This window comes from Peromyscus eremicus, unplaced genomic scaffold (genome assembly GCF_949786415.1).
Source record: "Peromyscus eremicus unplaced genomic scaffold, PerEre_H2_v1 PerEre#2#chr22_unloc_1, whole genome shotgun sequence".
NCBI classification, from domain to species: domain Eukaryota; kingdom Metazoa; phylum Chordata; class Mammalia; order Rodentia; family Cricetidae; genus Peromyscus; species Peromyscus eremicus.
The window spans coordinates 8,008,904-8,036,457 of record NW_026734286.1 but is presented as its reverse complement, the minus strand read 5'-3'; the positions used below and the strand labels follow the sequence as shown (position 1 = coordinate 8,036,457).

General features: G+C 43.0%; 1 pseudogene; it reads left to right on the top strand.

The window, feature by feature from the left end:
• Positions 1-805: 805 nt before the first annotated feature.
• On the top strand, positions 806-15,326 carry LOC131900445 (small ribosomal subunit protein eS8-like; annotated as a pseudogene).
• Positions 15,327-27,554: the final 12,228 nt, after the last annotated feature.

Here is a 27,554-nt window from a genome sequence, read left to right as displayed (position 1 = left end):
TCTGAGGCTATAAGCTGATTATTTTTGGCTGAGCCATCCTGACTACTGTAAACTTATTTGTATGAATCTTAGCTGCTTCCAGACCTGTCTGTGCTTCTCAAGGCAGTTTGAGAATGAGTGGATGGAGTTAAGGTGAGTTAGGTCAAGTCGTAGAAGCCGCCTAAGCCCGCCCACTTGAGCCCGTCCACTGGCGGAAGTCAGACAGAAAAGGTTGCACGTGGAGACACAGAAGTGGGGAAGGAGAAGGGTTTCAGAACTTTAGCAGAAAGCTCGGAGATAAAGTAACTCTTATTTGCCCGTTCTCTGGCAGAAGTTCCCGCGACTCTGTTATGTGGTCAGGTTTACGCTGTTATGAGGCCAGGTTTACCGGTGCCCGCCCCTATCCGCCAATGTATCCGCCCTTTTGTCCCATGGCTGTAGCTGAGAGAAAAAATAAAAAAATTAAAATAACAAACCGGGATCAGACTACAATCTTGGGCATCCCCAAAGAGTGGAGAGAGATCCATGAATCAGCTTAAGTTCGCCATCCTCTTCATCAAGGGATGCGAAGGGCTGCAGCTGCACCACAGTTGATCCACCCAGTAGACCAAGACATCATTCACTTTCTCGTCAGAAACGAAAATGTGCCGTTGCTGGTGCAACTCGAGGACAACCCCCAGGGTGTCTGTTGCAGAGAATATAGCTCAGACTACGGCCGCGAGAACAGTGGACTTACTGTGGTGAAGAATCATGGCGGTAGCGGTGTGGGGGTCCAGCGGAGGCAGTGAGGGACGCGCGCGTGCTCTCGGTCTCATGGTCTCGCTGGATGGGGGAAGAGGCGGCAAGCAGCAGCAGTCAGCAGGTCCCCGGTGTTCGGTGGGTGTATCCAAGTCTGAAAGACACCAATGTTGATTATACGGCGGCACTGCCCCTCGTGGCTGGTCACCGCCTGCGGCGGCTATGCCCTCGGAGGAGCGTGCTGATTAAAAGAATCATAGCCATGGTTACCTTTTTAGAGCTTTATTGGGGGGGAGGGGAGACAGAGAAAGACACAGAGAGAGAGAGAAAGAGAGAGAGAGAGAGAGAGAGAGAGAGAGAGAGAGAGAGAGTGAGAGAGAGAGAGAGAAGGGGGGAGAGGGAGAGAGGGGGACCGGCGGGGGGAAGGAGCAGAAAGGAGAGGGGACAGAGAGACCCCATGGAGGGCTCAATCGCTTTTTTAGGCTGGGAAGCCAGTGAAGGCTGATGAGGTAATTAAAGGACGTAAATAAGGACCAAATCCTTACAACCACCATGCTTGGTTTATGACATGCTGAGGATAAAACTGCCAATTCCACCAAAAGAGAGTAAAGACTATTACCAAAATTCTTTGGTCTCATCAAGAAAGCTTTATTTTCTGTTAGATAGGGCTATCTCCTTAAAGCAGGATTTGAGAACGTATTACCAAACACAAGAGTAAATAGGATTTATATAGCCCCCAAAAACTGCAGGACTAGAAGTTTTTAGGGGTTGGGGGATTTCCAGGAGTATTTTGGTTACTTGGGAACTTGGCTCAAGATTTCAAAGTTATTTGGCAGAACATCTTATCTTATCAGCGTACATTCAAGGTGTGAATTAAACTCCACAGGGTGGGAAACATCATATTCCAGAAACAGGTCAAAGCATGGTTAACTTGAAAGTTGCAGCAAACAGAAGTGAACTTGTTCTGTCCTTATAATGAAGAGACTCCCATCATAAAGATGGAGTCAGGCTGGCCTGTCAGAACCCAGGGAGTTGTGCATCCTAGGCCAGCAGTCTACCACAAAGCCTCAGTCTCAGACCCTGGCTGGGGTCTTGATGCCTCTTTCTGGTACATCCTTCTTTTGCTAACACAAAGTTAATGTACCTTACTTGGCCAAGAAGGGGTTCATGACAAATTTGTCATTTTCATCCTGGAGTCTTCTTAGGAAATACATAAATGATAAAATCTATAATTGGTCCTTCCTTTCAAGTTATTAATCTGTTGCTTTTTTTTAAAATTTTATTTTATTTATTTATTTTTTAATGCCGAATGCCGTTTATTGAAGGAGAGAGGAGGTCTTAAATACAGGCTTACACACAATGGGAGAACCCGGGAGGGCAGAAGTTCGCTACAGATGTTTTACAATTTTGCATCTAAGCTGTTAACACCCATTATGCAGGATACACATACAAGGAACTTTCTTTAAGCGTTCCGGAGGGTGGAACCTGGGAGGGAATTAGCATAGGGAGGATATCAAGGTCAAGGTCAGCAAGCAAGGCAGCAGTTACCCAAAACAGGGGCCAGGACCCTACAGGTCCCCCTTTTACTAATAAATGAGCTTCTGACTTAGGTTGCGTGGGACGTCAGCAGGTCACCTTACCCATCATGGAGTAGTCTGTTGCTTTTAAGGAAGATGGAAATTAGATATTTTGGCTCATGCCTGCCATCTCACCACTTGGAATGACGAGGGAAGAGGATTCCATGAGATCTAATCCAGTCAGGGGTCTATTGGAAATTCAGGCCACTTTAGACTACACTGTGATACCTTTTGTTTAAAAAAAAAAAGGCAAAAAAGTTGATAAAATGGAAGAGTCCAGCCTTTCCAAACAGTGAGCTCAGAATTTGCTTCTTTCTGGTGTGGTGGGGTTCGCATGTCAAGACTATTAGTGGTGACAGGAGTAAGAGAATTTTCTTTACCAAACGCAAGGATAAAACTTGATATTTTCACATTTATTTCTTCTGGGTGGACATATATGTGTGCACACATACTGAAGGAAATGGCTCTACATGCAAGAGTGAACATGTAGAGTTCAGAGGAGAGTGCGCAGGAATTGGTGCCCTATGCATTACAAGAGTTGAACTCAGGTCATAAGGTTTGACTGAAAGCAACTTAAGGCAATCTTGTTGGCACAGGAATTGGACTCTTAAATTTCTTCTTTTCTTGGTATCTATAAACAGAGTATTAATGAAGTAAAAGAGTAAAGTCAGAAATTCATAATAGAGTTTTTACTTTACTGAGATACAATTCCCACAAGTGAAATTCACCACTTTAAACTATTTGGCTTGCTATTGACACAACCTTATATAGCCATCACTGCTCTAATTCCAAAAACATTGGATTATGTGAGACCCTCACCCAGGAGGTAGATGCAGGAAAATGTTTCTAACTACAAGGCCAGCATGGCCTACATAGCATATTCCACGCCAGCTGGACCTGCATAGTGAGACTTCATCTCAAAAATAAATAAGTTAACCAATAAATAAATACAAGGAAGAAGAAAGTTAAATCTTAAAATGTATAATTTTTATTTTATTTTTCTAACTTCCTGGCATCAGGGTACAACTCAGTTCTTTCAACTTTTGAAGCTTTGAACTTTCAGGATCCAGATTGTCCTGATTTTTACAATTATACACCTATGAATACCAGCTTCAATGTAGTAAATTATGCTCATATAGTATTGTTTCAGGCTGTCCTTTCTTTTGTTCATTATATTTTGGAAGTCCAAATTAATTCTTACAGCAGTGTGATTACCTGTTTCTTAGACAAGGCTGTGTATAACATTCTTTGGTGTAGAAACTAAGTCACAGAAGGCTGCTGTTGTTGACTATGTGGACCTATGTAATGCTTTATCACCAGAATGAACTGTGCTGTGCTCTTTTGAACATCATGTTCTTCCTTTTAGTAAAACCAGCAAATACTTCTAAACCTCTCACTAGGCTGTCAAGCTGTGTCCATGGGTGTTCACATGGCATAGTAAGGAGAGTTATGGGAATATAATCTGCTCTGAAGATGGACAGGAAGCTCCTTCTCATGGTAGGAGGGTGGGAGGATGTAGTTGTAGTTCTCTCTCTCTCTCTCTCTCTCTCTCTCTCTCTCTCTCTCTCTCTCTCTCCCTGGTGTGTGTGTGTGTGTGTGTGTGTGTGTGTGTGTGTGTGTGTGTGTGTATGTGTGTCTGCCTGTCTCTCGTCTAAGTGCAGATGCTACAGTGTAAGCACAGAGATCAGAGGACAGTTCTAGGAATCCATTCTCTCCTTTTCCCATGTGGACAACAGGAACTGAGTGAAACTAAGTCTTCAGGCTTGGCTCGGGCATTTTTACTATGAACTATCTTGCTAATCCTCTTCAATTTTTTTTTTTTTTGCCAAATAGTGTTATATTCATTGAAAATTTTCTCAAAATCATGTGTTTGACAATATAGGTGTGTAAAAAAATAAAGAATGTAATAACGAAAACAGTAGTATTTTCTATGTGAAATGACAGCAATTGTGGAGTGACATGGACAGTGAGGAAATTCACCAATCAGATAAAACAGGCATAGAACCCACAGGGTGGCTCGGCAGGCACTTGCCACCAAGCCTGATGACATGAGTTTGATTATCCTGGCCTCATATGTTAAAGGAGAGAATCAGTTCCTGTGAGCTATCCCCTGATCACTCCATGTGCACTGTGATGTGTGCAGGTGTGAGCATGCATATACCACCCCCAACTCTTACCCACAAAATAACTCCTGCAAGTTATCCTGGTGTTGAGGCATATGCACTGAGAGGCACATGTACACCCACATACACAAACAAATTAATGTAATTTTAAGATAAGAAGAGAAATAAATTGGAGAAGTGGTGCTATTATATAAGCCATAGTACACCTGCAGTGAGGTCAGACAGTAGAGAAAAGTTTTCCACAGAACATCTGGTGGGAGAGTGCACCAGGGCCTTGTACTCACAGAGCAGCACGAAAAGAACCAGGAATGTTAATCATACAGTAGTGTTTCCTCAATGGAGTAGATAAAATAAAATAAATACCTTCATTCTATCCAGAAAGCAGAGAGTGGATTCAGTTAACAACCTGGTGGTCTTTCTGCTATCTGTGGAGGCAGACCTCACCCACCTTTTGCTCTAGAGGCAGACCTCACTCAGATTCCCCAGAATGATTATTCCAGACTCTTCCCTCCCTAGACCATTAATCATCTTTAGGGGAGATGTCACATGTGCTCTATGGCCTGCTGACCTCTACATCATCTTGGTCAGAGACCCCATTAGATTCTAGGCCATTTAGCTATAGAACCAACCCTCATGGTCACATGTATCTTATTAAAGAGTTTCCATGTGGTCAGAGCCTAAGCTTTATGATGCACCTGTAACTGGACTGATTGAAGTGACTGTTCCCTGGAAATCTTTTCCCAAACTGTACTATGTTTTACATATGCTGACAATGATCTCTCTATCTGACATTAAACTCCTGGAAGTCTGATACAGGTTGACAAAGTCAATCTAAACTCGGTTTTCATTCTTATCTCTTCTAGGATCACAGCCCCTTGTTGACACCTGCAGGATCCCCCACCAGCTGGGGCCTCCTTTAATAGGAGGTCTCTATGTAGGCCTGTAGACAGTGATTCAGTATCACAGCATCCTAGTTGTTTAGGTTTAATCTAACAGGGCGCCTGTGTAGGGCTCCTATCCAGATTGCTAAAGAGAAGGCATATTATTTTGCAGAAAAATACATTTTTTATTTGTTTGTTTTTTGGGACATGGTCTCTCTACATAGCCCTGGCTATCCTGGATGTCACTATGTAGACTGGGGTAGTCTTGAACTTACAGAGACACTTCTTCCTTTGCCTCTGGAGTGCTGGAATGAAAGCTCCGGACTATCCCAGTTGAAGAGAGGGAAGAGGGATTATATGGGGGGGGGGGGTGATCTAGATCATGAGACAACTGAACCAACTCAAAGGAACTCACGAACTTTAGACTGACAGCTGTGGAATCTGCATGGGACCAGACTAGACCCTCTGCATACAGGAGACAGTTGTGTAGTTGGGTCTGTTTGAGGAGCCTCTAGCAGTATGATCAGGATCTATCCCTGGTGCACGAGCCGGCTTTCTGGATCCCATTACCTTGGTCACCCTTAATAAAGTGGGGAGGGGCTTGGTCCTGCCTTAACTGAATGTACCAGGCTTAGCTGTCGCCTCATGGGAGAACTTACCTTGTTGGAGGGGAGGGGGGGGGAGTTGAGGGAGGGAGCAGGAGGAGGGATAAGAGGGAGATCTGTGATTGGTATGTAAAATGAATTAAAAAAAAGCTGTGGACTATCATGCCCAATTGAAAAAAAGAAGATTTACGGTGTGAGTTGTCTCAACTTTCTTTTTTATCTTTTTAAAATTATTTCATGTGCAATGTGCATTGATTTTTTTTTTTTTGCCTCTTTACAGGTCTGTGTACTATGTTCATGCTCAGTGGCCAGGAAGACCTGAATGGGAGTCAAATACTCTGGAACTGGAGTTACACAACAGTTGATAGCTGCCATGTTATCCTGGGCATCAAACCTGAATCCTCTGGAAGAGCAGCCTGTGTGCTTAACTGCTGAGCTATTACTCCAGCCCAGGGCTTTCCATTCTTGACAATGTTTCCTGTCCTAGGTAGCCAAGGTCACTAGGTGGTCAGACTCCTGTTTGTCATTAAAGAATGAAATCCTCAGGTTTGGGGATTTAGCTCAGTGGTAGAGCACTTGCCTAGCAAGCACAAGGCCCTGGGTTCGGCTCTCAACTCTGAAAAAAAAAGAATGGAATCTTCCTGCCAGAATGAGATTTAGCCTCCAGCATGGATTTTTTGTTTGTTTGTTTGTTTGTTTTTTCGGTTTTTTGTTTTTTTGTTGTTGTTTTGCTTTTTTTGTTTTTTTCTTGTTCTTTTGAGACAGGGTTTCCTCTATGTAGCTTTGGTGCCTGTCCTGGATCTTGCTCTGTAGACCAGACTGGCCTCGAACTCATAGAGATCCACCTGGCTCTGCCCCCCCCCCCCAGTACTAGGATTAAAGGCATGCGTAACTGCCACCGGGCTATAAAATTGTTTCTTATTCTTCAGTATGACAGTCTGTGCTCATCTCTCTCTCTTTTTAAATTATTATTATCTTTTTTAATTACTTATTTATTTTGCATTGGTATTTTTGCCTGTGTAAGGGTATCAGGTCCCCTGGAACTGTAGTTACAGACAGTTGTAAGCCACCATGTGAGTGCTGGGAATTGAATCCAGGTTTTCTGGGAGAACAGTCAGTGCTCTTAACTACTGAGCCATTTCTCCAGCCCTTCCCTGCTTGGTTTTGCAGTACAAAATCATATATATATACAAACAACAAAAGCAGACTTAGCAGCATGCACTGATACTTGTGCATACTTATTCATACATATGTGACAAAATAAAGAAAAAGAAACAATAAATTTGAAATTTGGGAGGCAGAGAAGGAGTCTGAGGGAGGGAATACAGGAGGGGATGGAGGGAGGAAAGCAAAGGGGGAAATTATGTAATTACATTTTAATGAAAATGAATAAAAATAAAATTTAAATTAAGTAAAAGAATGAAATTCTCTATAATAGTGTCACTATTCCAAGTGATCCAGAATCCAAGTCTGTTTATCATGATCTCATTCTCATACTGCCTGGAAGCTGCTGTAGCCTTCCTATGAGCCAGTCTGCTCATAGGCAAATCACCTTTGTTCTGAAGTTAGAATAGGTCAGCAGAGACATTCATCTCAGAATGGCATTCACAGTGATGAGAGGTGATTTTTCCTTTAAGTTTTCTCTATTTGTACTCTCTGTCTTTGGTATTTATAATAATTCTGGCATTGATACATAGATCTTTAGATCATACATCTTTATTAATAGGTATCATTGGCTCCTAAACAGTCTACTTTCTTAGGATCCTTTACTAGATTTTCAGCTAAGGTTTTATCCCAGAAGCATTTCTGTCCATGATTTTTATATTGTACATTTGTTTCTGCATGACTTTGAGACTGCCACTAAATGTCTCTTGCTTTTACAATGTGGCCATGTTTAGAAGTAGACCTGCTAACAGGGCATACTTTAGGTATAGTCAGACCTCACATGAATGTGTCCAGACTCCCTCAGTAAAATCCCCATTCTTCCTTTGCTTCCTTTGGAAATGAATCCCACATCTGACAGAGGGTTGATCTTCAAAATATATTTAAAAACCTCAAGAAACTAGACAACAAAATAAAAAACAATCCAATTAAAAATGGACTACAGACTGAAACAGAATTCTCAACAGAATCTCAAATGGCCAAAAGACATTTGTGGAATTGCTCAATAGCTTTATCCATCAGGGAAATGCAAATCAAAACGACTCTGAGATACCATCTTACACCTGTCAGAATGGCTATGATCAAAAACAATGGTGGCAGCTTATGTTGGAGAGGATGTGGAGTAAGGGCAACACTGCTCTACTGTTGGTGGGAGTGCAAACTTGTATAGCCATTTGCAAATCAGTATGGCAATTTCTCAGAAAATTGAGAATCAATCTTCCTCAAGACCAAATTATACCACTCTTGGGCATATATCCAAGAAATGCTCTATCATACCACAAGGACACTTGTTCAACTATGTTCATAGTAGCCAGAACCTGGAAACAACCTAGATGCGCCTCAACCAAAGAACGGATAAAGAAAATGTGGTACATATACACAATGGAGTACTACTCAGCAGTAAAAAACAATGACATCATGAAATTTTGAGGCAAATGGATGGAACTAAAAAATATCCTGAGTGAGGTAACCCAGACTCAGAAGGACAAACATGGTATATGCTCACTCTTAAGTAGATACTAGATGTAGAGCAAAGGATAACCAGACTACAACCCACAGCTCCAGAGAAGCTAGCTAACAAGGAGGACCCAAAGAGAGAAGCATGGATCACCCTGGGAAGGGGAAATAGATGAGATTTCCTGAGTAAACTGGGGGTGAGGGTGGGCAACAGAGGGTAAGGGATGGGGGGGATGAAAATATAAGGGAACAGGATGGTTGAGCTGGAACAGGGTCAGAGTGGGAGAGAAATTAAAGAAATATCATGATAGTGGGAGATACCATGGAGATAGGGAGAAACCTGGTGCTAGGGAGGTTCTCAGGAATCCACAGGGATGACCTCAGCTTAGACTACTAGCAATAGTGGAGAGAGTGCCTGAGCTGGCCTACCCCAGCAATCAGATTGGTGAATACCCTAACTGTCATCATAGAGCCTTCATCTAGTAACTGATGGAAGAAGTTGCAGAGATCCACAGCCCAGCACCAGGCTGAGCTCCAGCCGTCCAGTCAAAGAGAAAGAAGAGAGGGATTCTGCAAGCAAGGGGTATCAAGATCATGATGGGGAAATCTACAGAGACAACCAAACCAAGCTAGTAGGAACTCACGAACTTTAGATCAACAGCTCTAAAGCGTACATGGGACTGGACTAGGCCCTCTTCATAAACAAGACAGTTGTGTAGCTTGGTCTATTTAAGGGTCCCCTGGCAGTGGGATCAGGATCTATCCCTGGTGCCTGAGCTGGCTTTTTGGAGCCCATTACCTATGGTTAGGACACCTTGCACAGCCTTGATGCAGAGGTGGGGGGCAGTGGGGAGACCTGCCTCAACTGAATAATGTACTAGGCTTTGCTGACTCCCCATGGGAGGCCTTACCTTTTTGGAGGAGGGGATGGGTTAGGTTGGGGGGAAGACTGGGGGGAGTGGGAGGAGGGATGAGAGGGAGATCTGTGGTTGATATATACAATGAATAAAAAATTTCTTAATAAAGAATTTTTAGTTGCAGTCATCATTGATATCTTCGTGTTTGCAAGTAAGATGGTATAAATAAACATAAGCTTATGCTTTGAAATTTCCAGATGCTTGGTGTGCTGGAATGTATACCCAGTAGTGTCATCTTGGAAAAGAACTCCATCTACAGCCATACATTACCTATTGCTTTCAGTCTTTTAACAACTGTTTATAAATTGTGACAAAATATCACATGCACCTCCAGTCCATCCAGGGGCTGTTTATGAATATCCAACCACTTATGTGACTCCCCCTGCTAGCTTCTAAATTCAAGTATAAATGAGTAGCCCTAGGAAACTAGATTACTGAGCCAGAAATCATATAGTGTGCCAGACTGAACCTGCCAGTCAAGTGTTAGTGTGGCTTTAAAGAACCCTCAGTGGAAGGCCTGCAGGCAGGACACAGGATGAAATTCCTCCACAGAGCAGTGGAGCACAGCAGTAAAGCAGCTGGACAGGGATTCTTCATGCCATTGCCACTGCTGCTGGCTGCTGCTTCAGCACCATCACAGGTTCCAGACAGGGTGTCAAAAAGTAGACAGTGGACTTGGGGACAAAGGTCAGGGTGCCATAATCCCAGGTGGACTCCAAGACAAAAGCTGACACTAATGATCCAAAAAGCTGGGATGTCAGAAGCTGCACATGCCTTTATATTTGCTCTTTTGAGACAGGGTCTCACGTATAATCCAGGCTTGCCTAAATCTCACAGTGATCCTCCTTCCACATTATTCTCAGCACAGAGTACAATAGTGTACCACACCTAGCTTCTGTTGATTTAGTCTATAAATATGCAGAATTAATAGAAGTCAGGCACCTGTCCCATATCTCCCTTACACCAAAGCAGGAGGTTGACCACAGGTGGTTGCCATCTGATTGGAAGCTTTATGGAGATCCCAGTACCATACGTAAGTGTCATTGGCACATGACAGCAGTGTGGAGGATTCATGCATAACATCCAGTACCTTAGACTCTGAGAGAGTTCTGGTGACATTTTATTTGTGCTGAAATGTGGTGATATTTTATTTGTATGTTAATAAATAAAGTTTTCCTGGAGATCAGAGGAATAGCAAGCCATAAACAAAAGTCAGGCAGTTGTAGCACACGTCCTTAATTCGATCACATGGCTGGCAGAGTCTCTATGTGTTCAAGACACACTAGGGAACAGCCAAATGTAGAGACACATGCCTTTAATCCCAGTACCAACCATAGAGATCTGGAGGTCTGTACAGACAGGCAGTGACAAGGAAGTGAGGTAGCTGGGCTAAGAGCCAATGAGAGGGCAGAACAGCAAGGCAATAAAAGCCTGGGTATACAGGAAGTAGCTCTCTTGGGAAGCTAAGGTTAGCTGGTGGCTCTCACTATTTCCCTGATCTCTATGGCTTTCACCCCTGTATTTGGCTTGGTGTTCCTTATTTAATAAGACTGTTTAGAAATTCGGCTACAGGGAGTTGCTGTCCAGATGTATGGTTAATGGCCCACTCTTGAGATCCCATATTCTCAGAGGTGAGATGTGCCCACAATAAACTATTCCTGTCACAAAAGTGCTCAGTAATGATTGGATGGCAGTAGAACAGACTCAGTCTTCAGTCTGGATACTGTGTAAGCACTGCCTGAGCAGGCCTGAGACAAAGTCCACACACAGAGACAGACCTTGGTACATCCCGCTAAGGGATTGGTTTGACAGACCCTCCCTGTATTCATGATTCTTATTATGAATTTCTTTGCTTTCTGTCTTTCTTTGTTTTCCTTTTCTTTGCCAACTCAGAGTAGAGTTGGTTGTTTAATTCAAAGGAAAATTACTAGGAGATAAGTATTTCTGTGAAAAACTCTTCATTTGGTCCCATTTTACCCTAAGGGAGCTCTGCAGTGATAAATTGATGATTTGGGGAAGTTCTGCTTCCTATTTCCATCCTGGTAGTGTCATAAAGGAATTCTATTTTGTTTGAAGGTTGAACTACAACATAGATAGCTGTTTTGCTGGATATTTTAGTTTTGCTGCTTTTTTTTCTTATTGTTTTCGGTTTCCTTTTTAAAAATTCTGAATTTGTGCAATTTGAGACATGTGTGAACACACAAGCCACAGCATGTGTATGAAGATCAGATGACAATATGGAGGAGTAAGTTCTCTCCTGGGTTGACTCAGGTCCCCAGACGTGGCTGCAAGTGCCTTCGCTCACTCAAGCAATTGGCTGGTTCTTATCATAGCAGTTCCTTCTAATCTACCTATTTCAGTATATTGGTGTAGTTGCTCTATTTTTATTTCTGAAGTAGATAAAACTGGATACTCAGTCTAGAGCCCCTCCCATGTCTGACAAGCATCTGTCCACTAAGGTTAAACGAAAAGTTATTTTGAGGTAGGGTGTGTGTAAGTTGCCCAAGATTTTTGTCAACTCAGTCTGTAGCCATACCTTAAACTTGAGATGCACCTGCCCCAACCTCCCATGTAATGGGATTCCACCACTCTCTGCTTGAAATTCATGTGAGAGATTAGCAATTTGAGTATGCCTTCTTTTTAAAAGCAACAGAGCTAAATGTATATCAATTATGGCACATGCCTTTAATCCCAGCACCCAGGAGGCAGAGGCAGGCAGAGATCTGTGAGTTTGAGGCCAGCCTGGTCTACAGAGCAAGTTCCAAGTTCCAGGACAGCCAGGACTGTTATACAGAGAAACCCTGTCTAGAAAACCAAATAAATAACAAACTTTGTATGTCATTTGTATTTTCTTATTCCCTATTATGTTGATATCATCTCCAATCTCTAAACCCTGTCTTTCTATTAATTAATCCTGTTGTCTCCATTTTAATATGTGTTTTTATTTGTGGGGGTTGAAGTTGCTCCTTTTGGAGGCCAGGCCCATGGAAGGCTTTCTCAGGTACCTTGATGAAAGCACCAAGGAAACACTACTTTGGTATCCTGCCCAAAGGCTGACTTGGCAAGTTCTGGTCAGGTGTTTGATCCACCATCTTGAAGGAGTCAAGGGATCCAGGGTCTTCAGCCTAAGAGATTGTTGCTGTCAGTCTCATGGCCACTATGAGCTCACCTGAGTTATCCTTTGTTCTCCTTGCCAACATTACTAAATTATCTTTCTGCTGGCGTTCTCCCCCTGCAAATAGTGTATCAGAGCTGTGCATCTTAATGAACTTGTTTAACACAAGCCATCAGCTTAAGCAAGACATGCTGATCCTAAACTTTCCGTTTTTGACAGCTCATCCAGCATCATCATCTGGTCACTTCCCCTTCAGGGACTCTAATTGTTGGTGTTTATTGTCATAGACCACAGTGGTTTACACTTTTTGTTTGTTTGCTGGTTCACTGGCTTTTTGTTTGTTCGTTTGGTTTGTTTTGTTTTGTTTTCAAGACAGAATTTCTTTGTGTAGTCCTGGTTGTCCTGGAATGAACTCTGTAGACCAGGCTTAAACTTTTGATGTCCTGCCTCCACTTCCCAAATGGTGGCATGATAGCCCACTGCTACCACAGAAGGCTGGAAAGTGTTAGTGTTTGGATGGCAAGGTGCAGCTGAGAGAGGTGTGAGCGATCCTAGGTGTGCCTCATTGAAATTGCTGATGTCTGGTATGTATGAATCTGGTGGTTTATATTTGACCTGGGTGGGTTTAGCATCATTTCAGCCATGAGGCAGGGAGATCACTCCATTCCACATGAAGTAATGCTTTGTGTACGCTAGAGACCTTGTGAATGGGGGGGGGGGAAGAAGAAATAAAAAAGGAAGGGCATGACTGATCTCAGGCTTAGGCACCAGATGAATGAAAAACAGAAATAAAAAAAGGAAACAACATGACTGCTCCCAGGCATGGAGGAGGAGAAAGTTTATTGTAGATATAAGGGAGAGTGTAGAGAGAGGCAGGGACATCTGGGAGAGTCCAGAGTGGACATGAGTCTGAGCTATGTGGTAAGAGGAGGAAGGGGAGAGGGGAGAGGCAGACCAAGGGGGTCAGGAAGGTAAAGGGTAGATGGGAAAAAAACCAGGTTATCAAAATGATTGGATTATATAGGGAATGGAAGTTGGGGGAAGTATAGGCCAGCCCCTGGGCTGGAGAAGTTCAGGGTAGTGGACAGGCTATCCATCCCAGCCATACCCTGCAACAGGTAGGTACTGCAGGATTCATGGAGAATCTGGCAGACAGTGTCTGCTTTGATATGTTAATTAGGCACCTCAGCTTGGGCTTTGGTTTGAGACGGAACACCCTATGCCCAGAAGGAAAAAGCGCAGGGACAACTTTGCAGCCCGGGTGAAAGTTCTGCTGAAATGCCAATCTCTGTAAGTCTGGGGCAGCTCTGTGCCAGCAGTGGAAGCTATGGCTGGGAACCACTATGTTGTGTTTGGAGGAAGCTGCTCTCCTGTCACTCAGGCCTCACTAGCCAATCAGGGCCTCCAGGCAGACTGTCAGAATAAGGGCAGGCACTTCCAGTCTGTCATGCTGCTGGCTTGGCTCCAGAGCTTTTGAGGCAAAGAACAGATGCAGACTAGAGCTACTACTAATAACGTTGGGAATACTCATGAGTGTTATGGTGCGGGAGTGTCAGTTCATATTGATCCATGGAAAGAAGACTCAGAGGCACCTTAAGAATGAATCTAGGGAGGGGTGGTGGTGCCCTGGCCGAGGAGCAGGAGCAGGAGCAGGAGGGGGATGGAGAGGAGAAGTCTCCTGGGTGGCATGGTGCTCCTGCTCCTCCAGGCGCTGCCCAGCCCCCTGTCAGTCAGGGCTGAGCCCCAGCAGGATCAGGAAGCCTGTGTGGGTACCAACAATCAGAGCTACATCTGTGACATGGGATACTGCTGTGGACAGTCTCAGTGCCCGCTGACTGGGCAGCCACCAAAGCCCCTGGAATGGAGTCCAGTGGCTTAGCTGCAAGCCATGGGGAGCTGGACCCAGGGGCCTTCCTGGACAGAGATTTGGAGTGTAAGGAGGAACTACTGAAAGATTCAAGTTTGGAGCATGATGGTGTTACACCCCTCACCCCCCCACCTCCCCACCCTTCCACCCCCCATCCCCCCACCCTCCTACCCTCTCACCCACCCCACCCCATCCCCCACTCCCCCACCCCACCCCCGGCCGACAGCAAAGATAAGACACCTGGCAGACATTGCTGCTTCACGGGTGACTCAGGCATTGAGGTGTGTGTGTGTGTGTGTGTGTGTGTGTGTGTGTGTGTGTGTGTGTGTAACTGGGGCCACCATGATGATGGTCTCAAAGAGTTCAACACTTATAGATGCCCTGGATGGGCCCCTGGACTTCTGTGACAGTTGTCATGTACGGTCTCCCGTTGACGAAGAGGAAAGGCTCTGACTGTCACTGTGGGAAACTTTTCCTGGGGCTCTGAGTGTTATACTCGCAAAACAAGGATCATTGATGTTGTCTACAATGCATCCAATAACGAGCTGGTCCACACCAAGCTCCTGGTGAAAAACTGCATTGTGCTTATTGATGGCACACCATACCAACAGTGATATGAATCTCACTATGCGCTGCCCCTGGACCGCAAGAAAGGGTCCAAGCTGACTCCTGAGGAGGAAGAATATTAAACAAAAAAACGATCAAAGAAAACCTAAAAGAAATATGATGTAAGGAAAAAGAACACCAAAACCAGCAGTCTTCTGGAGGAGCAGTTCCAGCAGGGCAAGCTTCTCGCCTGTATTGCCTCAAGACCAGGCCAAGATGGCAGAGCAGATGGCTATGTGCTAGAAGGCAAGGAGCTGGAGTTCTATCCGAGGAAAATCAAAGCCCAGAAAGGCAAATAAATCATCATTCATAGTTCATATAATAAAAGTGTTTATTCTTCTATATTTTTAAAAAAGAATGAATATAGCCTTTTGAGGCTGCAGGGGAATACAGTCTCTAAGGACTGAATCACTTTCTCTTCACCCAGGCATTTTTGGTTTTCTCCACATTTACACTTTAGCCAGTTGATGTCCATATGCTCAAAACAACCTGAAATAGGCTCCCAAAAATACAATACCAAGTGCAAATTCCTTGATCCATCAGGTATCAGTTTTCCAGGTTTCCTAAACCAAGTTTTTGCATAGGCTTGTATCCTGGGAGACCTTCAGACAAGATTCACAAAGAGAAGATTCACAACAAGAGAAACAAAAGGTACCCGAGAAACAAAAGATGGATTAGGGGTTGGTGCTAACTCTCTGGAGTCAGGCTGGGTGTAGCCCACCGGGAATGCCACCATACTTGAGTCCTTTTCTGAATGAAGAAGTGTGTGCATTTTAAATTTATATTCATGTATATGAGTGTTTTGTCTCCATGTATATATGTATGTTCACCCTGTGCACACCTAATGGCTACAGATCAGAAGAGAGCATAAGATTCCCTGGAACCGGAATTATATTCCTGGAGCTCACAACGTGGAGGGAGAAAACTGATTCCTTCAAGTTCTCTTGTGTTCTCCACACTATGGTAGAGATGCCCACACATGAACACACACACACACACACACACACACACACACACACACACACACACACACTGAATGTAATTTTAAGGGAAGAACATTCACTTTCTGATGCAGCTCAGTTGGTAGGCTGCTTGCCTTTGTGCATGATGCCCTGTGTTCCATCCTCCACAGTGCATACAGCTGGGTATGGCAGCACTTGTCAGTAACCCCAGTTCTTGGGAGATCATGCAGGTATGTGAGTTTAAAAAGTCACTCCTCCCAAGTCCCAAATGTAGAGAACAGTTTGTTCTGCTGTCTCCTAAGTGTAAAGATGTAGCCATTGTAGTATTCTGACCACTCCTTGGAGACCCACCCAGCATCCTGACGTGAAGTCTCCTTTAAAAAAAAACAAACAAACTCCCCCACCCTTGCTTTCCTCTCTGTCTGTCTGTCTGTCTGTCTGTCTGTCTGTCTGTCTTTCTCTCTTTTGCCACATGGTGTGCACCCTCTCTGTCTCTGTCTCTCTCTCTCTCTCCCCCTTTCTCTAACTCTGTCCCTATCTCTCTTTTTCTCTCTCCCCTCTCTCTTCTCCCCACCAAATAAAACTCTTCACTGAGTCCTGTCTGCATGGCATCTCTGTCTCTCACCTGCCGTGAGGCACCTTGGCTCTACCCACTAAAGCCTCCCATGTGCCGTATCATAACATTGGTGCTAGTAACTCAGCAAAGGCCCTTCTGGTGCATTTATCCTGCCTGCTGGCAGTCTGAGACATGCTAGGGTCCCTGGAACCTCAACACTCAACTTAATCCAACACCACCATAATCAGTAAGCCCCTCTTCTGGCCATTTCCCATGAGTGAGGATTCATCGTCTCAACCTTGGTCTCTCACCTTTTGGCCCCATTCATAAGTCTCAGTACTGAGCAACCATGTGTCCACCAGGCTTCTGCCCTCTGGCCTCTGCTCTCTGTTTGACAAAACATTGCAACTGCCTATGCTGCTTCATTTGGACCTCAATGTCCTTCAGACCCCTGCTCTGCGATTAACAAATTGCTCAGCAGCCTGTGTCCTCTGCCTCACTTATGGGGAGTTAGCCAGATCCAAGGATTCTTGGGCTATACACTTGCGTTTCTTCCTCTCTCCCACCTGCAGCCGCTGCCACTCATGGCGTGGGGGCGAGTGGCGCCAGACACAGCCCCTGCTCCCACTGCTGCTGCTTAGAGCACCCAGGATGCCTCCCTTAACTTCTGCTTCTTCTTGGCTTTTTCCCACCCTGCTGCCTCTCAGCCTGCAGTCCTACAGCTTGTTCTTTATAATCTACATTCTTATCTCTGGCTTTTTTAAGTTGGTCAGCTAACTGTTTCCTGGAGTTTTGCCTGTGTGTTGTTGTGTTAAAACGGTTTATTCCATATGTCCAAACGGAAATGTATGACTGAGGTGGCCACCTGACTGATTTTGAATGTTTGAGTTCATGTGTCCTATATTTGTTCTGTATGCTTGCGTTTATGTGTCCCATATATCTACCAAAAACAAAACAAACAAAATGTGAACACATGGTCAGGTGCCAGAGGGCCATCATGTGGTCAGGCAGTGCCTTCTTTACCAAGGTCAAGGCAGACAGGTCATATGACTCCATCACCATATTTGATAAGGGCAAGCACACGGTCAGACGCCATCTTTACTAAGGTCAAAGGCAGCTCATTTGGCTTCATCACTCTCTTTGATGTGGTCGGGGCCTGCCTCTGCCAAGTCTCTGCCCAGACACCGTCTTTCACTCTTTTACTCTTTCACTGTCAACCCTCTTGTGTGAACTCTGTTGCCTGTGGAGTGTTTGTTTAGTCCATTGGGGTTGCCCACTTCATGCCAGCGTCTCATTTGCCTGCAGCAGATCTGCCCTTCCCACCTGTACCAGGTCTGCTTTCCGATTCACTCTCTTACACTCATAACACATTTGCCTTCCTGCTCACCAACAGCTTTACAGTTTGCCACAGCAGGTGAGCCAGAGATGAGGAGGCCAGCTTCCTCCTGCTCAGTACACACTAGTTCTTCCTTTCAAGATTTTAAAAATTCAGATTTTAGCATTAATAGAATTCTGATACTGCTTGGGCCACAAGCTCAGGATTTTAAACTTTCCTTGGCTGTCTTCTAAATATAAACTTAAACTTCTCATCAGGCCAAAGACAACTCTGTCCAATCTGTACGTGGCTCCCTCTAAATAAAAATTGTACATACTTTTTAACCCAAATCCATAATTTTGCTAGGACTCAAAGGTATGAGCCTAGATACTCATTGCCTGCTTTTCTACAATTTAGATTTCAATACTGATTGATAATACCAATATATCTAAAGCTTTCATGTCCTTTTATAAAATAAGAATTCATATAAGCCTCAGAGGATCAAAAGAAGCCATTGGATCCACTTCACAGAGGTCAAAAGGACTCCAGATAAGTAGTACAACAGTACAGCTTGAGTTTTCAAACTCCTCCCCTTCCTGATTACTAAGACTGTGGGCCTAAATATTCCAAATAAATTCATAAATTTTAACTTCTGTCTCTAGTCTATCTGCTTCAACAGGTTTTCCATTTGGCTGGCAGACACACTGAAGCAGCAGTTGTGGACCACAATCTGCAGGGCTAGATGCCAGGTTTCCCAGCTACAGATGCCAGCAGAGACTCTTGTCTATATGATGTGGACCAGTCCAGCCAAATGTAATTGTTCCCTATCTGTACAGCTAGGTCAGACGACCAGATTCTTCTGATAAATGCCCCATTGCCCAAATTCCCTCCTTACCTTTGACTACCCAGGGTTCTGACCACCTGTGCCCCATTTCAGCTTGAAGTAGTTATGGAGGAGAATGCGTAGTCCTATGCTCCCTGTTCCAAAAACAGGCTAAAGGGCTAAGTTAAAGGTAAAATCCCTTTAGTAGGGGACCATATGGCTACCTAATGCCCATTGATTTATGCAGAACCAAAGAGGTATTATATGACCTTAAGAAATAATTATTTCTATATAAATCATTAAGAATGGAATTTCTGGTCCACCAAGAGGGGCCTTTTCCTTTTCTGAGAAGGTCCTTTTCTCAGAGTTGGACCACACCCTGACTCACAAACTCCTTTTCTCTCATTCCCATTTGGCTCTGGGATCTTCCCCCTGTCACTCTCCTTTGCTTTCTCTGGAGACAGTAAGTCCTACCCTTATGGAAGCTGCTAAGATATGGGAGATTTAGGGAAACCTAGCTGATAGTTGGCTATTTATACCTAATAGACAAGCAGACCTCAAAGATCAGAGATCTGCCAAATATGGCATTTAATATGTTAATAAAAAAGATTATATCAGACAGATACTCCCAGATCCTAACAGTGACCCAAGGTCTCCAAAGAAGATTACAAAGCACCATGATAACTTCATCTTGATGATGGCAGTGCTCACCTCTAGGCAAGATGCCCTAATGTGGTGCCTGCCACCAGAACCTGACTCAGACTGTGGATAAACAGCAGGGCATCAGAGAATTGATTGCACCCCTTTTGCCTAGATAAAGTAAGATCAGTCTTCCCTATGTCCCTCTGCTATAGGAAAAACTCCCACCTTATGGTCCTGATGGCTGAAGATTGATGCTGTTCTGATACTTCTGCCTCCAACGATGTGGAGACCTAGGTATGAACTGGTCCCTGTCATTATTAATAGATTCGAAAGCTGCTTGGTCTGCACTCAGATATGATTTATCCTTCTCACGTCTCTGATTCCATTTGCTTCAGCTGCTTTCTCAGTTCTCTATATAAAATTCCCAGGTCCACCTCTCCAAGGGCTACTACTAGGTCTACACATAATTTACCTTGTTACTGGATCAGATAAACTCACAGAACAGATTTCTCTTTAAAAATTTAAAGTTAAAAATAGTAACTTTTTACTATTGACTGCTCTCAGTATATCCTGGTTTGTTTATATGAGTATAGGAAAGCTGTCTTACTTCTGTTCACTTACACATCCTTCTCAGATGTGATGATGTTTAGGGAAGCCTCCCTCCTCCTTCACTCACTCAACCACTTCCAATCAGTAAGTTTCCTCTGGTTATAGATTTAAAGATATGTTTCATTGGGCTGAAGCCAGGAAATGCTCATACCTTTTAACCTAAAGCCATAGCCTTTGCTAAATCTATTCCAGCTATCTTACAGATACCTACAGGTTCCTTGGAAGAGTTCTGCTACTATATCAAGAAACATGATAAAACCTAACAATCTCCAGAGACAGTTTTTTGACCCCACCAATTTTTTGAGCAAATTTTAAAGTTTCACTCTTCCTGCTTGACCTGCAGAGAAACAGCAGATGCTATGGCTTCTGTGCTCCTCATTTGGTGTGCCATTCCCCTAAGCTCCAGGAAAACTCACTGCTGCAACCTGCCTCCTCAGCTGCCTCAAGGAACAAATGCCTGAGATCTCCACACTTGAGATCTGCTTCTTCATTCACACCTCCTGCCTTGACTCCCAACTACCCGCCTCTCTACTTCTCCCCTTGTCAGCATGAAGCAGTCTTGAGAATTCAGTGTCCTCATTCCCCCCACTTGCTATCCACAACTCACCTTTTATAATAACCAAAACAAAGAAGGGTCTCCACCCATTGGAGACCCACCTAGCATGCTGACATAAAGTCCCCTTTAAAAAAGAAAACTCCCCCCATCCCTGCTCTCTCTTTATCTCTATTCCCACGAGGTATACACCCTCTCTCCTTCTCTCTCTACCCTTCTCTCCCTCTCTTTCTCTTTCCCTCTTTTCCTCTCTCCTCTCTCTTCCCTCCACCAAATAAAACTCTTCATTGAGCACTGCCTGCATGGCTTCTCTGACTCTCACCTGCCATGAGGTACCTTGGCTCTACCCAACAAAGCTTCCCATGTACCGTATCATAACAGCCACGAGCCACCAAGCCTGGATTTTTTAAGAAAATTTTTATTCATGTTACATACCAATCACAGATCCCCCTCTTGCCTCCTCCCATGCCTCCAGCTTTCCCCCCTCACCACACCCCTTATTCCCTCCTACAAGAAGGTAAGGCCTCTCATGGGGAGTCAGCAGAGCCTGGTACATTCAGTAGAGGCAGGTCCAAACACCTCAACCTGCTTCAAGGCTGCCTGAGGTGTCCCACCATAGGTAGTGGACTCCCAAAAGCCAGCTCATACACCAGAGATGGATCCTGATCCTGCTGCCAGAGGACCCCCTTAAGCAGATCTAGCTATACAAATGTCTGGCTTTTACAGAGGGCCTAGTCTAGTCCCATGGAGGCTCTACAAGTGTTGGTCTAAATTTCATGAGTTCCCACTAGTTTGGTTTGGTTGTCTTGGTAGATTTCCCCATCATGATCTTGATGCCCCTTGCTTATAGACTCCCTCTTCTCTATCTTCGACTGGACTCCTGAACCTAGGCCTGGTGTTTGGCTGTGGATCTCTGCATCTGCTTCCACCAGTTACTGGAGAAAGTCTCTGTGATGATAGTTAGGGTATTCACCAATCTGATCACTAGAGTAAGCCAGTTCAGGCACCCCACCACTATTGCTAGTAGTTTAAGCTGGGGTCATCCTTATGGACTCCTGGGAACTTCCTTAGCTCCTGGTTTCTCCCTATCCCCATGGTCTCCCATTACCATGATATCTCTTTCATTGTTCTCCCACTCCATCCCCGTTCCAGCTCGACCATCCTGTTCCCTTATGTTCTCATCGTCCACCTCCTACCCTCCATTGCCCCCCATCATCCTTAGTTTACTCATGTAAATCTCATCTATTTCCCCTAACTAGGGCAATCCATGTGTCCCTCTTTGGGTCCTCCTTGTTAGCTAGCTTCTCTGGAACTGTGGGTTATAGTCTGGTTATCCTTTGCTCTACATCTAGTATCCACTTGAGTGAGTACATACCATGTTTGTCCTTCTGAGTCTGGGTTACCTCACTCAGGATGATATTTTCTAGTTCCATCTATTTGCCTGCAAATTGCATGATGTCATTTTTTTTTTTTACTGCTGAATATTACTCCATTGTGTATATGTACCACATTTTCTTAATCCATTCTTCTGTTGAGGGCATCTAGACTGTTTCCAGAAACTGGCTATTATGAATAATGCTGCTATGAACATTGTTGAGCATATGTCTTGTGGTATGATTGAGCATTCCTTGTGTATATGTCCAAGAGTGGTATCATTTGGTCTTGAGGAAGATTGATTCCCAGTTTTCTGAGAAAGTGCCATACTGATTTGCAAGTGGCTGTACAAGTTTGCACTCACACCAATAGTGGAAGAGTATTCTCCTTGCTCCACATCCTCTCCAACTTAAGCTGTTATCAGTGTTTTTGATCTAAGCCATTCTGCATTTTGATTTGCATTTCTCTTATGACTAAGGATGTTGAGCAATTCCATAAATGTCTTTTGGCCATTTGAGATTCTTCTGTTGAGAATTCTGTTTCAATCTGTAGTCCATTTTTTAATTGGATTGTTTTTTATGTTGATGTCTAGTTTCTTGAATTCTTTATATATTTTGGAGATTAGCCCTCTGTCAGATGTGGGGTTGGTGAAGATCTTTTCCCATTCTGTAGGCTGTCATTTTGACTTATTGACTATGTCCTTTGCCTTACAGAAGCTTCTCAGTTTCAGGAGGTCCTGTTTACTAATTGTTGCTCTCAGTGTCTGTGCTACTAGTGTTATATTTAGGAAGTAGTCTCCTGTGCCAATGCATTCAAGATTACTTCCTACTTTCTCTTCTATCAAGTTCAATGTAACTGGTTTTATGTAGAGGTCTTTGACCCACTTGGACTTGTTTTGTGCATGGTAATAGACATGGATCTATTTGCAGCCTTCTACATGTTGACATCCAGTTATGCCGGCATCATTTGTTGAAGATGCTTTCTTTTTACCATTGTGCAGTTTTGGCTTCTTTGTCAAAAATCAGGTGTTCATAGGTGTGTGGATTAATGTCAGGGTCTTCAATTCAATTCCATTGATCCACATGTCAGTTTTTATGCCAATACCAAGCTGTTTTAATTACTATAACTCTATGGTAGAGCTTGAGGTCAGGGAAGGTGATGCCTCCAGATGTGGCTTTATTGTACAGGATTGTTTTAGCCATTCTGGGTTTTCTGTTTTTCAATATGAAGTTCAGTATTGTTCTTTCCAGGTCTGTGAATAATTGTGTTGGGATTTTGATGGGATTGCATTGAGTCTGTAGATTGCTTTTGGTAAGATTGCCATTTTTACTATGTTAACCCTACCTATCCATGAGTGTAGGAGATCTTTCCATTTCCTGATATTTTCTTCAATTTCTTTTTTTCTCATCATACAGGTCTTTCACTTGCTTAGTTAAAGTTACCCCAAGGTATTTTGTATTATTTGTGGCTATTGTAAATGGTGATATTTCTCTGATTTGTCAGCCCATTTATCATTTGTATATAGGAGAGCTACTGATTTTTTGAGTTAATCTTGTATCCCGTCACATTACTGAAGGTGATTATCAGTTGTAGGAGTTCCCTGATCGAATTTTTTGGGGTCACTTATGTATACTATATTGTCTGCAATAGCAAAAGTTTGACTTCTTCATTTCCAATTTGTATCCCCTTGATCTCCTTTTGTTGCCATATTGCTAGAGCTAGAACTTCAAGTACTATATGGAATAGATATGGGGAGAGTGGACAGCCTTGTCTTGTTCCTGATTTTAGTAGATTCACTTTGAGTTTCTCTCCATTTAATTTGATGGTGGCTGTTGGCTTCCTGTAAAATGTCTTTATTATGTTTGGGTATTTTCCTTGTATTCCTGATCTTTCTAAGACCTTTTTCATGAAGGCGTTTTGGATTTTGTCAAAGGCTTTTTCAGCATCTAATGAGATGATCATGTGTTTTCTTTCTTTCAATATGTTTATATGTTGTATTACATTGACAGATTTTCATATGTTGAACCATCCTTGCATATCTGGGATGAAGCTTACTTGATCATGCTGGATAATTTCTTTGATGTGTTCTTGGACTCAGTTTGCTAGTATTTTATTGAGCATTTTTGCACCAATGGTCATGAGGGAGATTGGTCTGTAATCCTCTTTGTTGCATCTTTGTGTGGTTTGAGTATCACGGTACCTGTAGCCTCATGAAAAGAGTTTGGCAATGTTCCTTCTGTTTCTATTATGTGGAACAATTTGAAAAGTATTGGTATTAGCTCTTATTTGAAATTCTGGCTGAATTCTGTGCTGACACCATCTGGTCCTGTGCTTTTTTGGTTGGGACACTTTTAATGTCTGTTTCTATTTCATTAGGATTAAAAGTCTTTTTAAATTGTTTATCTGGTCTTGATTTAATTTTGGCAGGTGATCCCTATCCAGGGAGTTTCCCATTTCTTTTACATTTTCCAATTTGTGGAGTACAGGTGCTTGAAGTATGACCTGATGATTCTCTGTATTTCCTTGTTATCTAGTGTTATGTCTCCCTTTTCATTTCTGATTTTGTTAAATTGGATGTTCTTTTTCTGCCTTTGGTTAGGGCTTGTCTATCTTGCTTATTTTCTCAAAGAACCAACTGTTTGTTTCATTGATTCTTTGTATTGTTCTCTTTGTCTCTTATTTATTTCAGCTCTCAATTTGCTTATTTCCTGGCATCTATTACTCCTGCGTGAGTTTGCTTCTTTTTGTTCTAGAGCTTTTAGATATGATGTTAAGTCTCTAGTGTGAGATTTCTCCAACTTTTTATGTGGGCATTTAGTGCTATGAATTTTCCTCTTAGTACTGCTTTCACAGTGTCTCATGAGTTTGGGTATGTAGTACATTCATTTTCATTGAATTCTAGGAAGTCTTTAATTTCTTCATTTCTTCCTTGACCCACTGGTGATTCAGTTGAGCATTATTCAGTTTCCATGTGATTGTAGGCTTTCTGTAGTTTTTGTTGTTGTTGAAATCTAACTTGAAGCCATGGTGATCTGATAAAATACAGGAGGTTATTCCAGTTTTTTTTGTATGTGTTGAGATTTTCTTTTTGACTGAGTATGTGATCAATTTTAGAGAAGATTCCATGGGCTGCTGAGAAGAAGTTTTATTCTTTTGTGTTAGGGTGGAATGTTCTGTAAATATCTATTAAGTCCATTTGAGTCATAGCATCTGTGAATTCCCTTATTTCTCTGTTAAGTTTCTGTCTGGCAGAGCTGTTTATTGGTGAAATTATTAAGGCCACTCCATGTAGTTAAAAGGAAGATTTATTTAGTGGGTAACTTACAAATGAAGGGATAGGTAGGTCACGGGGTCTGGGGAAGGTGTATCGCAGTCCAGGCGTGTTCTCTGTAGCTCTGCTCGGTCAACCTCCACCGTCTAGGGTCCAGGAACAGAGAGCGCGCTGGTCCATTCAGATCTCTGGGAGCCTCCCTTGGCCCCGCCTTGTAGGTGTGACAGTTGCTGAAGCCTCAATGGGGATTGGAACTTCCAGATCAAAGCTGGAATGGCTACCCACTACAGCTGTTCATTGGTGAGAGTGGGGAGTTGAAGTCTTTCACTAGTAATATGTGGAGTTTGATGTGTGATTTAAGCTTTAGTAATGTTTATTTTACCTGTGTGGATGTCTTTGTATTTGAGGCATAACTGTTTAGAATTGAGATTTCATCTTGGTGAATTTTTCCTGTGATGAATATATAATGTCCTTCTCCATCTTTTTTGACTGATTTTAGTTTGAAGTCTATTTTGTTATATATTTGGGTAGTTATACCAGCTTACTTCTTAAGTCCATTTGATTAGAAAGTCTTTTCCCAGTCTTTTACTCTGAGGTAGTGTCTGTCTTTGAAGTTGAGATGTGTTTCTTGCATGCAGCAGAAGGATGGATCCTGTTTTTGTATCCATTCTGTTAGCCTCTGTCTTTTTACAGGTGAATTGCATTCATTGATATTAAGGGACATTAATGACCAGTGATTGTTTATTCCTGTTATATTTTGGTAGTAGTGTGTGTGTTTCACTTCTGTGGGTTTTGCTGCTGTGGGGTTATCTATTGCCTGTGTTTTCGTGGGTGCATCTGACTTCCTTAAGTTGGAGTTTTCCTTCTTGTTCTTTCTGTAGGGCTGGATTTGTGGATAGGTATTGTTTAAATCTGTTTTTTTCTTGGACTGTCTTGTTAACTCTGTCTATGGTGATTCAAAGTTTTGCTGGGTATAGTAGTGTGGGCTTGCATCTGTGTTCTCTTAGTGTCTACATTCCATCTGTCCAGGACCTTTTGTCTTTCAGAGTCTCCGTTCAGAAGTTGGTGTTCTTCTGATGGTTCTGCCTTTGTAAGTCACTTGGCCTTTTTCCTTGCAGCTCTTAATATTCTTTGCTGATTCTGTATGTTTAGTGGTTTAATTATGTGGTGAGAGGACTTATTTGGGGGGGGGCGTCTAGTCTATTTAGTGTTCTGTAAGCTTCTTGTATCTTCATAGGTATTTCATTCTTTGAGTTGGGAAAGTTTTCTTCCATGATTTTGTTGAATATATTTTCTGTGCCTTTGAGTTGGTATTCTTCTCCTTCTACTCTCCCTATTATTCTTAGGTTTGTCCTTTTCATGGTGTCCCAGATTTCCTGGATATTTTGTTATGACTTTTTGGTTTTAATGTTTTCTTTGACTGATGAATCTATCTCTATTGTATCTTCTATGCCAGAGATTCTCTTTTCCATCTATTATATTCTGTTGGTTATGCTTGCATCTGTAGTTCCTGTCATTTACTTAGAATTTCTATTTTCATCATTCCCTTGGTTTGCATCTTCTTCATTGTTTCTATTTCAATTCTCAAGTCTTGAACTGTTTTCTTCACCTGTTTAATTGCTTTTTCATGGTTTTCTTGGCTTTCTTTAAGGGATTTATTGATTTCTTCCAATTTTTTGTCTTTTCCTCAATTTTTAAGGGAATGTTTCATTTCTTCTTTAAAGACCTCTATCATCTTCATGGTTAGTTTTAAAGTCATTTTCTTCTGCTTCTTCTACATTGTGCTGTTCAGGTCTTGCTGTTATAGAAGTGACAGTTTTTGGTGATGCCATATCGCTCTTTATGTTGTTGTATGCAGTTTTGCATTGGTGTCCACCCATCTCTTCCTCCAATAGGTGGAAAATGTGCCTGTGTCTGAGCAAGCTGCTCTTGGTCCAATCTGTGCTTGCTGTGTCTGTGTCTCAGGAAACCCCTCTGGTCCCAATCTTAGCTCTTGGTCTAAATGGAGCTGGTGCATTCTGTGTCTCAGGGAGCTGCTCTTGGTCCAATCTAAGCTGACTGAATCTGTATCTCAGGGAGCTGCTCTTGGTCCTATCCCGGCTCTTGGTCCAATCAGAGCTGGTGGATGCTGTGTCTCAGGAAGCTGCTTGGGTTTCAGGGGGATGGGTAGGTCTTGTAGATTGCCGGGTCCAATGAGATGTTTTGGTGGGGGAGCCTGCTCACAGGTGTCTTCCCATTTGGCTGGCAACTGGGGCAGTGATGAGTAGGGGTTCCCAGGGAGTGGTTGTGTCCCATGGCCTAGGTCCTAGAGATGGGACTCTCTGAAGTCTGGATATTTTAAGAATTTAGTGAAAACCTGAGAAAACTAGAGTGATAACTCCACACCCTAAGGACCATACATCTTACATACAAAGAAGTGTCA